At 37.8% G+C, this 12,428-nt stretch overlaps 1 long non-coding RNA gene across 1 annotated transcript in view; it reads left to right on the top strand.

Annotated features, from left to right (window-relative positions):
* Positions 1 to 6,754, top strand: part of LOC128250525 (uncharacterized) — an 84,583-nt gene extending 77,829 nt beyond the window's left edge. Inside the window, exon 4 of the long non-coding RNA XR_016237872.1 lies at positions 6,672 to 6,754. This is a non-coding gene — a long non-coding RNA (uncharacterized LOC128250525). The remainder of the gene's footprint in view (positions 1 to 6,671) is intronic.
* Positions 6,755 to 12,428: the final 5,674 nt, after the last annotated feature.

Here is a 12,428-nt window from a genome sequence, read left to right as displayed (position 1 = left end):
ATAATATATTTTTTCAAACCAATCTGCTTCAGTATATTTTGTAGGTAAATTAAACCTGTTATCATCAACTAAATAAGAACGTTTATTTCTATCAGATAAACTATTTTTTGGGGGGTGCTGATAATGACTAGAAACACAGAGGGAGGAATACTTCAAACAACCTTCATTTTCAAACACCAATCTATATATATATATATACATATATCGTGCATACATAAATATATTTACACTCGAGATTCATGCCGGCTTTCATACTAGAAAATCTGCGCACGCATACCTACGCGTACGCACACATATATAAACCCATGCGCGCGTGCACGCACATACTAACGCATGCACGCCCAGAGACACATAGACATACAAACCTATCGCATATGTACATTCACACGCTCCTATCAGTGCGGGCACACGTAGGCGGATATATATAGACCTCTCTCTCTCTCACTCTCTCTCTCTCTCACTCTCTCTCTCTCTCTCACTCTCTCTCACTCTCTCTCTCTCTCTCTCTCTCTCTCTCTCTGTATATATATTCTTTCGTTCTTTTATTCTTTCACTTGTTACAGTCACTTGACTGCGGCTATGCTGGAGCATTGCCTTCAAGGGATTCAGACGAACAGATCGACGTCAGTGTGTCCTTTTCTCCACAAAAATCTCCACAGTTGGTCTTCCCTCAAACTTCATCTGTACAGGTTTGTTGGTGTTGTGAGTGTGAGATGCGGAAGGTGATGTGGAAAGGTGCCACTCTCCTCAGGTTTGTCCACGTGACCTTCTTCCTTGGGAAATCCCATTTAGTTGAGGCTCCCTGAGATACCATCTCCACAGCTCTTGATCATTTTCTTCCTCCTGGTTCCGTACTTCTGAGTGGATCATGGCTCTCCTCTCCATGATGTCCGCCTAGCGACCTCTGCGTGTAACTCCAGTGATGTCACGTTTCTCCAGTATGTCTTCAGCCTGAGCGATTGTGGTGCTAGCTACCCACTTTTCCCTGGACCTTGTTCTAATACCTGCATGTCTGACAAACTCATCTTGCGAGTTCCTGTACGTGATTACAACATTACATCTTGAATTTCTCCACTACGGATGACAGAGGTAGTAGCAGCTGTCCAGATTTTATGTACAGGCCTATTAAAATGAAGCTTAGTGTGGACACCTAACCACCTTCGGAGATATTTGTTTACCTTCCTTTCCTCGCTTATCATTGGAATCCCATATAGTATCAATAACCATATGAGTCTTGGAAGCAGTCCGTGTTGATAAAGCCATGCCTTGTATTTTCCTGGAAGCCCTATTGATTGCGGTTCTTGACAGTATTCACGATAAAGTTTCTTCTGCTTTCCCCACTCCGAATTGGTCATGTTGCATCTCGTAGGTACTAATATAAGGTGCCTTCATGTGGGTGATTCATATTTCGACCTTGTCCGGTGACTAGTTCGACATGACCAATCTTGTTTATAAATCGCACATATAATTTGCCATTATGAATCGCAGAAACATGTGTGGTTAGATGAAATAAAGGAATACCAAATTCATGCTTCTGGTTTTTCTCAGATCAAGTAAATGCTAGCCTTAAACAAACATATCCTGGAGATGCTCTCTTCGGATACAGCTCTTCAAGGAGGTGCCCAAATAAAGCGGTAGTTCAATGGTTACAGTAACGTAAACAAACCAACACCGAAGAGTTGTCAGTCAGTGGCGGGATAGGCATGGGTCTAGAAGCACAAACACACGGATAATTTTTTTTTTATCAAACGCATGTGCATAAACTCATACGCACACTTTTACGCAATAATACATATACAACTAACAAACATAGCAAATAGTCGTACATACAAGCACACTAACATTCACACATATTACCATAAATACCACACATCCAGATTCGAACCAACATTCTTCAGGAACGCCAGAAAAAAAAGAAAAATTTCGAAAAGAAAACAGAAAAATATTATCTCACTGATTTTCATCTTCCTCTACCCCCGCCCACTTCGTATTAAGTTTTACCCCACCCCTCTCAATAACACACAATTCTTTCAAAAATGTTAAAAAATAAGCAATCCTCTCATGGGACCACTGCGGGTGTTTACAACGAGATTGCATGTATTCAACAAGATAAGTGCAGTTGATGGATAGAAGATGTGTTTTAAAACAAAGAAACGGCAAAAAGTATTTTGAAGAGAGTTGAAGATAGCGAGATTTTACAAGTGGCGGTGATGGTGATAGGAACATCGATGAAAGAAACAAAGAGGAAATGAAAGAAGCAGAGCAGAGGAAGACATGTGCATACATACACACACGAACATTCACACACACACATATATTTCTGTGATCTGACAAATATATATGAGTATTTTTTTCTGTCCACAGAGACAAAGAAAAAAAGATAATTGTTTACACATAATTTGTTTAAACATTTGTTTTAACATAAAACACAGCAATGGCTCTGGCGTGCAGCAAGGATTGCCCCCTCTCCACCCCTCGTCTTGTACCAAACTACAGATATATCTGATAGTGAGGTCTTTAGTTCGCCAGACGGAAAAGATGGCCTCGTGCGTACGAGCGAACGAGGGACAATCTATATGGCAATTTGAGCCGCTAGAATCATCTACTAAATTTTTCAGTTTGAACAACAACTGTGATGAGAGAGAGAGAGAGAGAGAGAGAGAGACAGACAGACAGACAGAGACCGAGACAGAGACAGAGGCAGACAGACAGACAGACAGGCAAGCAAACAGACAACCTATGTGGAAATCCATAATGTCTATACACACGCACACACAAACACACACACACACACACACACATATGTACGTGTGTTTTTGGATGTGTGTTTGAGAATCGGTACAAGACATTGACAGAGTAAGTACCAGACTCAGAAAATAAGACCTGTAGGGGGGCATTCGTTGCACTAAGCCCTAGCCTGGCCAAGTGCAATCAGTGAAACAGGTAAAAAGATAAAAGAAAAGATTATCTGTCTCTAAAGGGAAAAGACAAACAGGGATGTAGTTTTTGGTATGCCGAGCATGGCACGATCGCCTTTAGAGAAGCTCAGTAAGGGAGGGACATAACAATCGTAACGAAATTGTTGTTTTAATTGATGTGCATCTCGACGTTTTGTGCAGTTGTGATATGGAGTTTTAAATAAGTAATGCCTGTGTTACTAAGCTGCCGCTGGAAAAAAACTAAGATCTACATGGTCTTTGCTGCAATATATTAATCATGTTTCATTTCGTGGAATCAATGCAAGATTGGAATAAGGTGTTTGTGTGTGCAAATGTATATTTCGTATACGCGCATTCAGACGCATGCAAAGAATATATATTAATGATTCGAATTCTTCAAAATGCTTATGAGTTTTTGTAAATAAACTAATAGGTACACGCACACTCACACACACACACACACACACACACACACACACACACACACACACACACACACACATATACTGAGAGAGAGAGAGACAGACAAACAGACAGATAGTTGAGTATGTCTATACGTACATGCATACAAACACACACACATGAATATATGCATATGTGCGTATATATATATATATATATATATATATATATATATATATGCATAAATTTGTTTTTGTACATATATATATATGTATGTATGTATATATATATATATATATATATATATATATATATATATATATATATATATATATATATATATATGTATGTATGTATATGCATGCACGTTTGTATAAGGATAAATGTGTGTGTGTGTGTGTCCTTGTGTGTGTCCTTGTGTGTGTTACCAACAACAGATGTTTCGAAAGACAGCTGGCCTTACGCAAATATTACCACAACATACCGCTTGATTTATATCCTTCAGTGAATTGTACAAACATTACATATTAAAAACACAAGTTCCTTATCTTTCTTTAATCTGTCTTTTAGTTCTTCACTTTCATTTTTTTTGTTTGTCTCAATTTTATTTTTATTTTTTTTTAAATGTATATTTTCAAATTTTCGTCTCTTCATTTCGTAGTCTCTGCTTCAACTTCGTTTTTATTTTATCTCATTTTATCTTGTTTTATTTTAGTCCTCAATCCATATCCTTCTTGTGTAACCATTTTGTTAAAATCATTATTGTTGTTGTTGTTGGTAGTATTATAATTGGTTTGAATAATTTATAATTTTACTTTGCGTTTTTTTTTATTATTATCAGATCTATTTTCACGTGATCTTAAATCAGTTTAACACTATATCGTTCACTAACTTCTATCAGCCACCCCCACCTTCTCTCTATTTGTCTACGTGCCCTCTTGTTTTCAATCAGTTTTTTCTCTTTCTCTCCGTTTCTCTTCCCCATCTCTCTTGTCCTTTTTCTCTCTCTTTTATACATACACATATATGTGTGTGTGTGTGTGGAGGCGCTTGGAGTAGTGCTTAGCGCAGCGTTTCTCAACCGGGGTTCCCCGGAACACTAGGCTTCCGCAAAAGGTTCCTAGGGGTTCCGTGAGAAAGAGTAAGATAAGCTAATGATAATTTCACGATTGTAATATTACTATACACCCACAACATATTATTCCTTATTGTAATATTGTAATATAAACAAGGGGCGAGCTGGCAGAAACGTTAGCAGGCTCGGAGAAATGCTTAGCGGTATTTCGTCTGTCTTCACGTTCTGAGTTCAAATTCCGCCGAGGTCGACTTTGCCTTTCATCCTCTTTCGGGGCCGATAAATTAAATATCAGTTGCGTATTGGGGTCGATCTCATCGAGTGGCCCCCTCCCCCCAAATTTCGGGTCTTGTGCCTAGAGTAGAAAAGAATATCTGTAATATAGACATCATCCTATCTAAACTATTATGTTATCAAAAAATTATAAGAACTATTGGGGATATATTTAATGATGTCTGTAATTTATGGACACCCTTTATATATATATATGTATATATATATATAACAAATAATAGATGAGTATATGCATATATACGTACAGGTATGTGCATACCTACGTCTACCTGTATATATAGGTGCGATATTTACCACGTAAGCTACGATGAAAAAATATGAGAAAGTTTTGGTGTATAATTCTTTTTGTCCTGCTACCACAAGCATGGCTTTCCAGTAGCAACCCTACCCAGCCAGGTTTTGACCAAACTCCAGCCGCAGTCTTCAGTTGTCTGTGGGGCGGCATGACGTCACCCTCACGAGAGACACACCCAAAGACCATCACGCTTTGGAGAAACTTGTCTTTCATGACGTTCATGTCACGTCTTATAACATTGTGCAGTATTCATGGTGTTGGCATTTTGATAGAGGCAGCTTTTTTCCAGTTTTCAGATGGCTTGCCGTGTCCTCCATGTCATCTGACGTTTTCTCAACTACAACTTCAATCTTTTTTCTCTCCAACACCGTTATCTGTTCGCCAATATATCAACTTATTCCTGGGTAAAGAATACATAGAATGTCATCATCATTAGCCCGAAGACTCTGTATATGGAACTCATCTATAACGTGAAGCTGATACCAACGATTTTATCCGAACAAAAGACAGCAGTGCAAGCAACATATGATTCAAGAGAAATGGTAGATGTGCACCACTCAAACTTTATTTAACCCTGACTTCAACAAAGCTAAACGAAAATCGATTCAAAAGAGATCCTCAAACGGAACTGTCTGGAAAATCTCTCTGTGAAGGAACAAAAGCGTAATACTTAAGTAATTCATGTCAATTATGCAAGCCATATGCATTAAATTTTCCTACAAAACAAAGTAAACAGACACTGGAATATTATTCTCAGAGAAAGAACATTTCTTTTGAGACGAAGAACCAGAATCTTAAATCTTTTAAATGGACAACTTCAGAAGAGCGAAAATGCCGTCTGAAACTTCTAGACATAGAAAACAGAATTAAATACTCCCAGACATTGACAACTAAACGAATACATACATGAAAATGTGAGCGAAAATGTGTTGCAGAGGAGAAGGTAGAGGAGATACTAAAACCAGCAGACTTATCTCTCTGATTTCACTTATCAACGAAGTCATTAACGGATTTCTCCAAGGAAAATGAATCATGTTCTTAGAAGAAAAAATTACGCGCTGACTCTTAGCGTGGATTCCGTTTAAGTAAAAGCTTCTTCGACTCTCACAACTTCTACATTACACGAGTCGAACCATTTAATCAACTGTTCAAACAAAGGCCAGGTATATTTCTGCATGGAGGCAGCCTTAAATAAACTGCGCAATCACGGCATAATTGGAAAAAATAGGAGATCAGAACTCAGGAATTCAGGAACTCAAGAATCTAATTGGTCAGAGTCCTTTCAGCTTTGTATACTCTGATGTACTTTTAATAAGCAACTTCTCGATACCCTAGCAGCCATATTGAATCAGACTTGTTAAAGTTTAAGCCGACCAAATCTTTGATTAAACTGAGCAGCTGTGATGGTATGCTATCGTTGACACAACAATATCAACACCTGTTTGTCATTCAGGAATCTCGGCTGATTGATTTAAGATAATCTCATGTCTGTGCATGTTAATGCTCAAGAACTACCCCGAACCTACCCAAATCAGCTGCAAGAATCCATGTGGGGATGGGGTGACCAGATGGTTTTGATTCTACTCAACTAACATACTTGACACATTCACCTGTTGCTTGCTTTGATTTTAAATATGTTTTATTATTTTTTTTTTACTTGTTTCAGTCATTGGACTACGGCTATGCTGGGGCGCCGCCATGAATGGTTTTAATAGAACGAATCTACACCAGTACTTTTATTTCTCAAGGCATGTTACTTAACCTATCGGTCTCTTACGCCGAAACGCTAAGTTACTGAGACGAAAAACAAACCGGTTGGCAAGCATTTGGTGACCGGTAATAAAGTCACAGGAAAAAAAGTCACAGTAATAAAGTTACAATTTTGAGTAGGAAAAAGTCACAGAAAAAAGTCACAAATAATTTATGGTGGCCGATAATAGAGTCACAGAAAAAAACAAGTTCCAATTAATTTATGGGATCCGGACAAAACCCCGCTAGGACAACCCCCCCCCCCCTCAGGCAAAAACCCCGTGGACAAAACACCTGTGACTTTATTTCCTGTGCCTTTTTTACCTGGATTCTAGATTTTCGAGCAATCAAGGTTTTGTTAAAAACTGAAATGTTAAACTCATTCAGTCAGTTGCTTAAAATTGGTCTCATTTTATCTGTTAAACTTTGAATAAATGTGTTTGTATGTGTGTGTGTGCGTGTGTATATGGGTGTGTGTGTTCCCGTTTATGTATGTGCATGTGTGTGCATTCGTATAGAGCCATAATCCCTTAGTTATGTCACATAATAATTCCACGTGCAATATGTCACATATATATATATATATATATATATATATATATATATATATATATATATATATATTTGCATTGCGAATGGAAATAAGCTATATTTTCGTTGTTTGTCTAATTGATTCCGCACAAGGATATGTTGACAAAGGCATCTCCAATAAAGCTGTCGTGTACACAAACGAACATCATACAGTTATACATTCACACATTGACAGACAAACATCTACACAGTGCATCACATATGTATACACGTATATGCAGGCATTACAAACATCCGTACATACGCATGGGCACATATACGTTCATACATCCATATTTATATATATATATATATATATATATTTTTTTTTTGTCATCTATTCATTTGCATATTATACATGCACGAGCATGTAAGCATGTTTCGTTTGACAAAAATAACCAAATATATTAGTTTGTATATCGGATAAATGCTACAGTTGATACCGAGGTATTATTGACACATACATCAAATACACATGTACAAACATGCATTAATATATAAAAACATACATACATGTATATATATATATACACACATACATATATATATATATATGTATATATATATATATATGTATGTATATATATATATATATATATATATATATATATATATATATATATATATATATATGTATGTATATATAAATGAATATGCATGTTTGTATGTATACATATGTACATTTTCACAGTTATAGAGGTCAGCTGTCCTGCAGATGTGAGGTTTTCTCACGGAAAGCCGCTTAGAAATTTATAGCTTCTCAACTTAGATTATGTATATTTATACTAGATTCTGCTCATAATTATTGGTGTACTTTGGTATGTTAGTAAATATATCAACAGTAACATTGGAAATGGAGAGAATTGAAGCAAAGAGAATGAATGACCAACTTATTCGCAATTCCGGCAAATATTTGCTACGCCTGTAGGTTCTCCCTCACTCAAGCCGTACCATGCAGCTTCACGTGTATCTTCTATCCTTTGCTTGTTTCAATCATTTGACTGCGACCATGCTGGGGCACCGCCTTGAAGAAGTTTTAGTTGAATGAATCGACCGCCAATACTTATTTTTTGTTAAGCCTTTTACTTATTCTATCGAACCCCTTTTCCCGAACCGCTTAGTTACGGGGGCGTAAACACAGCAACACCAGTTGTTAAACGGTACTGGGTGACAAACATAGACCCCCAAAGTACAAACAAACTGATATATATATATATATATTATTTTATTTATTATTATGCGCCCTTTTAAAGCCTAGCCAGGTTCATGGGCCCGGTTTCCCGGTTTCTATGGCGTATGTGTTCCCCCCAAGTGGACGGGACGCCAGTCCATCGCAGCGTTACTCAAGAAACAGGAAGAAAGTGTGAGAGAGAATTGGAGCGAAAGAGTATAACAGGGGCCGCAGCACAATACCCGCTCTGGGAATCGAACCTACGATCTCGCAATCGCGAGCCCAACGCCCTAACCACTAAGCCATATGTGTATATATGTGTGTGTATGTGTGTGTATTTGTATGTGTGAGTGTGTGACTGTGTGCGTGTGTGTGTTTGTGCGATCATATGATATTTGTTCGCGTTTTGTTCATTTTGTTCTTAATAGCGATGTTCCTTTCTTTTCTTTTCCTTTGTTCTCTTTCAGCTTTTTTTTTTCTTTTTGCCCCTCCTGCTCCTCCTCTCCACCACCCACCCACCCACCCACTCCAGACGAGGAAAAATTGTTTATTTAAAATAGATAAAGAGAAAGATAGCGACGGAAAGACTGTAAAGAAAAGAGGAGGGAAAATTAGATGTTACAATCGGTGAGAGAAAATATTGTTAAAACAATAAAGAGGAGCCATTTTAGAAACCTCTATCCTATCTATTTATCAGTGTGTGTTTGTGTATATGTGACAGTGTGTGTATGTGCGTGTGTACGTCTGTGTGTGTGAGTGTGTGTGTCTTCATCTATCTATATATCTATTTGCATCTTAATATGTTTTTGTGCTTTTTACGATTTTCTTCGTTTCTTTCGTCTCACGCTGATTTCTTTTAAAGACATATTTTCATATAAACATGCATGTGCGTGTGTGTGTGTATATATATTTATGTGTGTGTCTGTGTATACACACACACACACACACACACACACATATATATATATATATATATATATATATATATATATATATATATATATATATATATATATAGGCACAGGAGTGGCTGTGTGGTAAGTAGCTTAATTATCAACCACATGGTTACGGGTTCAGTCCCACTGCTGGCATCTTGGTATATATATATGTAGACAGACAGACATATATATGTATATATATATATATGCGTCATGCAAACGGATAGATGTGTCTGCGTGTGTTTGTGCGTGTGTTCGTGGGTTTGTGTATGTATAGTCACACATTCATACACGACCTATGCAGAAAATCTTAAATCGTTTACGAAAATCTCATATCAATAACAGTTGAACTTTGATGATTATCTCCTCACGGTGTTGTTCGTATAAGGCGAGTGTGTGTTTGTTTGTGCGTGTGTATGTGTGTGTATGTGTCTGTCTCCCGTCTTATCTCTCCCTCCTCTCTCCCCTCTCTCTCTCTCTCTCTCTCTCTCTCTCTCTCTCTCCCTCTCTCTCTCTCTCCCTCTCTCTCTCTCTCCCTCTCTCTCCTGCTAATGTTTATGAGAGATGCAATTATAAAAAGGAGTCAGATATAAAGGAGGGAAAAAAATGTGAAATTAATGAAACGTTACTTGGTGTCTGACAATTTCTTATCGTCATTTGAAAGCACGGAATTCTGTTCGAGGTTCGTCGGGAACGTCACCATCATCATCATCATCATCATCATCATCATCATCATCATCGTCGTCGTCATCATCATTATCATCATCATCATCATCATCATCATCATCATCATCATCATCATCGTCATCATCATCATCATCATCGTCATCATCATCATCATCATCAGCAGCAGCAGCAGCAGCAGTAGCAGCAGCCGAAACAGAAGCAACAGCAGCAGCAACAACAGCGACCTCCACCTCCACCTCCTCGTCATCTTCATCATCATCATCATCATCATCATCGGCATCATCGTCGCCGTTGTCATCGTCATCTTCATTAATGTCCCTGCTGCCGTCGTTATCTTGTCATCGTCATTGCTGTCATCGTCGTTGTCGTCATCATAATCATCATCATCGTCATCATCATCATACGCCTGGTAATCTAAGCTTGACCGAGCCGGGTTTTTGTTAGAAACCTGCGAAGCAAACTGTTTTAAATAATAATATATGTAACTGCGACTAATAATGTGTTCAGTGCATTTTTTTTTCTATCGTTTGCCCACTCAATCCTATATATACATCCATACACATATACTCCCTTATTTTCTCCCTCTCTCCTTCTCTCAATACACACACACATATACACACATATACACACATATATTCATTTATATCAATCGGAAATGTCTGTGGGAACAAAACCCGATTTTCTTTATCTCATCAACAATGGCTCTTGTTCCTTCTCACCATTATAGGGGGTAGACTTATGGTATGTATGAATACATGCATATAAGTATATACGTATATAAGCATGCACACACACACACACACACTATATATATATATATGTATATATATATATATATATATATATATATATATACATGTATATATAAACATACGCATATATCTAGTAAATTACGTATATGTATGTCTGTGTATGATGTTAATATGTTTTGACTTGTATCTGTTATCTGATTAACGGCGATAGAAAGAGTCAAAGAGAAGACGTTTGTGTGAAAGAAACAGACAGACAATGAATGACGGAGCGATCGTGAAGAGCGTCGAACAAGAGATGGAAACTAGCGGGACTCAGAGTAAGATAAGTTTGCGTATTATATTTAATGATCATCCTTACCCTATGTATACGCAAAAGGTAGCCTGCACAGGAGGTCGTTGAGTAATATGAGCGGAGGAAGAAAGATATACATTAATATATATATATATATAGATATATATATATATATACATACATACACACACACACACACACACACATATATATATATATATATATATATATATATATATATATATATATATATATATGCATATATATATATGTGTATATATATATATATATATATATATATATATATATATATATATATATATATATATATATTGAGAGAGAGGGAGCAATAATTAAAGTGTGGTAAGAGAGAGATGGTGAGGTTTAGAGAGAGTGTGTGTATGTGAGAGATAATAGAAGACAATATCTAAGTATATATACGTGTGTGTACATATATCATATGTCTGCATCAAAAAAGTTCTGTAGCGCGCCAACAGATGGCGGTCCACCGTTGGATGTGCTGTGAGAGCCAACAGTAACCTTCATGATGTAGAGTGTCACATGACATCGTTGTGTGTACTTCACTAGTTGTGAAATTTGCGATTTTGTGATCACGTGTATGCCGTAGTCTGTTATTTTTTCATGGAAAATAAGGAACCAACGTGAAATTTTGCGTTAAACTTGGGAATTCTTCTACGGCGACGAGGCAATGGGTCGTATGCATTTCGACTGGCACGGACCCTTCAAAAGCAGAAGAACGTCTCTGAAAGACGATGAGTTGTCTGGAAGATCTACCACAAACGTCACCAGCGGAAATGTGGTATGGTGCATCGAGAATTCGTTCCCTACCCCCAGGCCTGACTGACAATCGAGAGCTCTACTGCGATGTTTTAAATCGTTTGAGAGCGGACATTCGGCGAAAAGGACCTGATCTCTGGTGCGCAAAACAACTGGATTCTTCAAGACGACAGTCTACCTTGTCAGCGAGCTCCCCTCCCTCGCTAGACTGAGAATCTGAGGACATATATCTCTTCTTCAAAATGAAGATGCAGCTCAAAGGTCACCGTTTTGACACCATGGTTCTGATCCAGAGCGAGTCGCAGAAGGTAATCGATTCGCGTATGGAAAACAACTTCCAGGCCGGATTCCGAAAGTGGCAGGAACGCTGGGACCGGTGTATTGCCGCGCAAGGTGACTATTTCAGACAAACGGTTACCTAAGGTTTCGTATGCACAAAGCCAAAGCTTTCTTGACAGCTCGTCAG

This window comes from Octopus bimaculoides, chromosome 22 (assembly GCF_046866305.1).
Source record: "Octopus bimaculoides isolate indiv1 chromosome 22, ASM4686630v1, whole genome shotgun sequence".
Classification (NCBI taxonomy): domain Eukaryota; kingdom Metazoa; phylum Mollusca; class Cephalopoda; order Octopoda; family Octopodidae; genus Octopus; species Octopus bimaculoides.
Note: the sequence above shows the minus strand (reverse complement) of the source record. Positions and strands in the feature narration are given on the sequence as shown.